This window comes from Anomaloglossus baeobatrachus, chromosome 5 (assembly GCF_048569485.1).
Source record: "Anomaloglossus baeobatrachus isolate aAnoBae1 chromosome 5, aAnoBae1.hap1, whole genome shotgun sequence".
In the NCBI taxonomy this organism is placed as follows: domain Eukaryota; kingdom Metazoa; phylum Chordata; class Amphibia; order Anura; family Aromobatidae; genus Anomaloglossus; species Anomaloglossus baeobatrachus.
The window spans coordinates 362,791,322-362,797,279 of NC_134357.1; positions in this window are offsets into that span (position 1 = coordinate 362,791,322).

Consider the following 5,958-nt stretch of genomic DNA (forward strand, 5'->3'; position numbering starts at 1 on the left):
TATATATATATATATATATATATATATATATATATACAGTATATATATATATATATATATATATATATATATATAAAAATACACTGTATATATATATATATATATATATATATATATATCAATCATTGTAATGCCCTCTAAAAATGTCAGATTACATACTATTGGTTCATTATTTATTATTCAATGTACTGGAAAAAAAACACTTTGATGTCTGCTGCCTAGAAGATTTTATTACGGTATATTTCAAAAGGCGACGTCATGTTATGATATTCCAGTGTAACCGTAGAAGGACACTATGGGACTTTATTGCTCACAGCAGAGATCCACCGTCTAACGGCTCCATCTCATCTTCACTTTACATGGACTGCTCCATTGATTTCAATGTTGCTGAAAATAGCATGAATCCTTTCTCCCATTGATGATCTGCACATGGTCAGGAGGATCATGCACATAAACCGAGGTTTTCCAACTTGGACAATACCTTTCCCATATAAAAAAAAAAAATAAACAAATCAAACAACATAAATGTGAAATTTTGGATGCCAAGTTTATACAATTCAGCTGTCCAACTATAAGACCAATCTAAAGTAAAGCCTAATCAGTCTTATGGCATGGCATGTCTTCCCTTTGTATTAACATTGGTTAAGAGATGGAATATATTTATTTCTGTTATTTATTAATGTATACATATTTTACTGTAAAGAAAGAAACTGAATATTGCCTTAACATATTTTATTATTGCAGATATTTTGATCTATTGTTAATAAACCTTTGATTAAGTTTACGTGTATGACCTTGAATCATCTTCAAACTATTTGTAAGAATTTTTGCTTATATGAGTAAAACAATGATATGTTTGCACTTTATACAGTAGAATCCCATAACTACATCTGTTTACCATCTTCACTTAGAAGAATAGGTGCTGTACAGTCAAATTTGTTGTATCCACCTATCTCTACATCTCAGCATCTTACTGACGTGCCAACTCAAAAGAGAACATTTACATATATCTAGGGTATCAAAGTTTCATATAGGCTTGCAATCAATGGATTCTTCATTCCATATCTATATAGTTGGTCTCATAAAAAAAAAAAACATCAGTGCTTACCTTTTGCCCAAATAATTAACAACAAAGTAGTGATACGTAGGTTGAAAAATAAGCTGTGATGAGTGTGTGATACCATACAACTAGTGATGGGCGAGTGTGTTCTGCACTGCTTGGTTCTAGATCGAGCATCGGGATGCTCGGGCATCGGGCATGCTCAGTGCTTGATCGAGTACTGTGGTTGCTCGAGCCCAATGCTTAAGTCCCCGTTCCGTTACCTGCACTGACACAGCCCTCAGCCACCACAGTCCCTTTCATTCACTTGTGGTTGGCATTGCCTGGCAGCTTCTGTTCCATGTAAGCTGTCCAAATGTCCCCCACCGGCCTAAGAAAATAAGAGGTTAGTTCTGCTCGAGTCCCAGTTCTGGAAAATAAATCTCTCTTTTCTAAAAAGGAGATTCCAGCAGAACTAGCGCACAGTTACTTTGGCTGGGATAACATTTGTACGGTGCACACAGAACAAAAGTTTCTGAGCAATGCCAGCTGCACATGGATGAGAGGGACTGTTGTGTCCAGGAAAACGGAGCGGAGGTTTCCGGGTGATGTCTGCTGCCTGCTGCATGCTGATAATGTAGTCTGTGGTGGCCGGGGGCTGTGCCAGGGGTGGGTAACAGCCTGTGCCTTCTGAAAAATATGTTCAAGTCACCCATGTATTCATTTTTTTCCTCAGTACTCGAGTTGAGCATTTTTGAGCCTCTGACATGCTCAATTCGAGTACCGAGCACCCGAGCACTTCTGTGCTCACTCGTCACTACATACAAAATGATTGACTATAAGAGATAATGGGGAGCACAAAGTTGGGGTAAGTTCACACAGTGCGTTTTTCACGGCCTTTTTGCGCAGTTTTCGGGTGCGTTTTTGCTCAGAAAACTGCATGACTTTGCTTCCCCAGCAAAGTCTATGAGTTTTCATTTTTGCTGTCTGCACACAGTGTTTTTTTTCAGCTGCGTTTTTGTGGTGCCACAAAAACGCAGCATGTCAATTATTCCTGCGTTTTTCACTGCGCTTTTCATCCATTGAGTGCAATGGGATGTTGAAAGACGCAATAAGAAACGCAAATAGGTGCGTTTTGGTGCGTTTCTAAGACCAAAAATGCAGCTATAAACGCAGGAGGTGGGTAGTAAAGTGACATGTACAAGAAGAGGATTCCTTCTGTCAGTAAACACAGAAGTGTGAATCCTCCCGGTACCGTCACCGCTACGTCCACCTCCAGTCCTGTGCATGTCAGCTCCCGTGCGGCGTCATGTATGGGCAGGAGGTGGAAGCGGCTGCGAAATCAAAAGTGAACAGTAGAAAAAAAAATGTCATACTCACCTGTCTGCAGACTCCCGGCGGTGCCATGCCCGCTCCCATCTCCTCCCGGTACCGCTGCTCCGGGTGTGTGCAGTCTCCCCGAGCCTGCAGGATGCAGGACCTGGCGATGGATCACCTGATGCAGTCACCTGACGCATCAGCTGATCGTAAGTCTCGGGCTGACGCCAGCGGCCGGCCAGTTTAACCTATCAGTGGATGCGTCAGGAGACTTCATCCCTGATTACCGGCAGCTCCGGTAGGGATCGGACGGGATCAGACTCCGCTCCAGGAGCTGCCGGTATTCAGCACATAAGTGAGTATTTTGGGTTTTTTTTGCACCGATGCATCATCTGATTGTATAAACGGCTTTCATACAATCAGCTGCTGTGTGATGTGATTCAGGCACTTGAACCTGACACATCATCTGATCGCTTTGCCTTCCAGCAAACCGATCAGATGATATTGGATCCGGATTGGACGGCGCGGGACCCTTGACCCAGGATTACTGCGGAGGGGGGTGCTTTATTTCAATAAAGATGGAGTCACTAATTGTGTTGTGTTTTATTTCTAATAAAAATATTTTTCTGTGTTGTGTTTTTTTTTATCTTTACTAGAAATTCATGGTGGCCATGTGTAATATTGGCGTGATACCATGAATTTCGGGCTTAGGGCCAGCTGATAATATACAGCTAGCCCTAACCCCATTATTGCCCAGCGAGCCACCGTCACCAGGGCAGCTGGAAGAGTTGTATACAGCGACCGAAGATGGCACTTCTATGAAAGCGCCATTTTCTGGGGTGGCTGCGGACTGCAATTTCGCAGCGGGGGTGCCCAGAAAGCATGGGCACCCTGCACTGTGGATTCCAATCCCCAGCTGCCTAGTTGTACCCGGCTGGACACAAAAATTAGGCGAAGCTGACGTCATTTTTTTTTTAATCATTTCATGAAATTCATGAAATAATTAAAAACAAAAGGGCTTCCCTATATTTTTGGTTCCCAGCCGGGTACAAATAGGCAGCTGGGGGTTGGGGGCAGCCCGTACCTGCCTGCTGTACCCGGCTAGCATACAAAAATATGGCGAAGCTCACGTCATTTTTTTTGTTTGGAGGGGCAAAGAAATCCTGCATACAGTCCTGGAAGGAGGATGCTGAGCCTTGTAGTTCTGCAGCTGCTGTCTGCTCTCCTGCACACATTATTGGATGGAGGATGCTGAGCCTTGTAGTTCTGCAGCTGTCGGCTCTCCTGCATACACTAGTGGAGAATGAAGAACATATTGAAGAAGGAAATGACATCAGACGTTTTTTTTTGTTCACTGATAAAAAAAACGCATAAAGACTCAGTGAGCAAAAACGCAGCAAAACGCAACAAAAAACGCACCAAATCGCGGCAAAACACGTGCGTCTTTTGCCACGTTTTTTGACGCGGGTGTGTTTTTGTGCGGTTTTTGCTGCAAAAAATGCACAAAAACTGAGCGTCAAAAAAAGCAGTGTGTGAACCTAGCCCAAGGCTCCATTGAGTTGCTCCATTCTCCACTACTACCAATGTATGTTCATAGTGCAGGAAGTTTGGAAACATGTATTTCCTTTAAATAATTTGTTCCAATGCACAAATAAAACTCAAACACTACAATTCTGCAAACTATTAGAACAAACCATGATGCCCAGCCACCTAAAATGTATATGATCTATGAAATAGGCTTCCAACAATCATTTTGTCTTTATTGAAGCAATGATCATGGTTTTGACTACTTTTAACCAGCCAGATTGGCTGAACTTTTCCTATGTCTGAAGAGTCTGTGAATCGTACATTCGCACCATTGATTTTAATTGTGTCCTTGCAGGGCACTATTTGAAATGTAGATGGACCGGCTGCTTTCCCAGTATCTACAGTCCTAACATAAATTTAGGTGTATTTTTTTACAAAGTATGCTGTTTCAGTGTTTCTCTATCTCTTAGATGCTTCTATAGTTATTGAAGCACAATTATAAGTACCGTATATCCTACATATGAAGACATATTTTGACAAATACATTGAATTTTTATAAAGGCTCAATATTTATAGTATTGATCTTTATTCATCAAGCCTTAAACAATTCACGCTGGCATGCTCCATATCAGTTTTTGGATCAAATCCTGATTGATGCCAACCTATTCTTACCTAATAAGTGTTTGGAGTTTATCAGTTTCTTTGTTTTTGTTCATCCTTCCACTTTTTTCAGAGTTTCAGTTTCTTGGTCATGAAGCCAAAATGTCAATGTTTTGTTCACCAACCCTTTTAGATATTCTCCAGACAGTCATTGTTACAGCTGTCCCAAACAGTTAAAGGGCAGGTTCATCAGAGAAGATAACTTGTCCTCTGCAGACAAATTCCTCAACATTCCTGCAAAGCTATTTTCTCTTTGAACCCTCCTTTACACTGTTTGAGATATCTGAAAGGATTATTGTCCAGAGAAGAAAAAGTGAGCACTACAATGAGTCCTGTGTCATGCAACAGTAAAGCATCTTGAGACCATTTATGACTGTGGTTGCTCTTCATCCAGTGGGATAGGCTCACTAATAATTTGGCTTATGAGCACTGTCTTGAATAAAAAATGGTATCTACACATCCTCCAAAAGCCATTTCTCTTAGCCATACAGGAGCAATATAGTGATGAACAATAGAGATGAGCAAACTCAATGTTCAGTGTTCGTACCGAACACAGACTTTACAAAAAAACCAGAGTTCTGGTTCTGAGTTCAGGTGCTGTACGTATGCTAACCACTCGCTCGAGCATTGCTAAGCTCGGGAACGCTTGGTACTTGGCCCAGCGCGAGCCGCTTACAGTGTTTGAACGGCTCACACTGGGGGTAATAACAGCATGATCGGATGTATTGTGTACAAAACAAAAAAATGGAAAAACTCCGCTCATCTGCCCCCGGAAGTGCTCTATTTTTGTCTGGCTGCATATGGGCGGAGACTTGAACTGCCCAATTAGTGCTTTCCATTGGCATTCAGGTCAAATCCGGTTTCCAAACTGAAGTTTTTTATAAGTATGGCTGACCTGAACTTACACGGTTCCGCTCATCTCTTATTATGAACAATCCTAGCATAATTTCTAGCATGATGGTGCTATGTCACAAAGTAAAAGTGATAACTAAGTGGCTCAGTAAACAAAACATTGAAATTTTGGGTCCATGGCAAGAAATCTCCCCAAATCTCAATCCCAATGAAATACTTTGGTCAATTCTCCAAAAGTGGGTGGACACACAAAACCACAGAAATTATGATAAATGACAACCATTGATTACTGAATAATGGGTTATAATCAGTCAAGGCTTAGCCAAGAAGCTCATATCCAGCATGCCATGGCTAATTGCAGGTGTCTTGAAAAATAAGGGTGAAGACTGTCTATACTGAGTCTTTGTATAAATAAATGAGCAGTTCTGGGTGCATATTGCTAATCCCTGTCTAACCGTCCCTGTATATGGTAGCCCAGGGACTGTTAGGCAGCCCAGGGGCGTAACTAACATGCTATGCAATGCAGCTTCAGAGGATCATCTCACTCACCTCTCCGCTGCCAT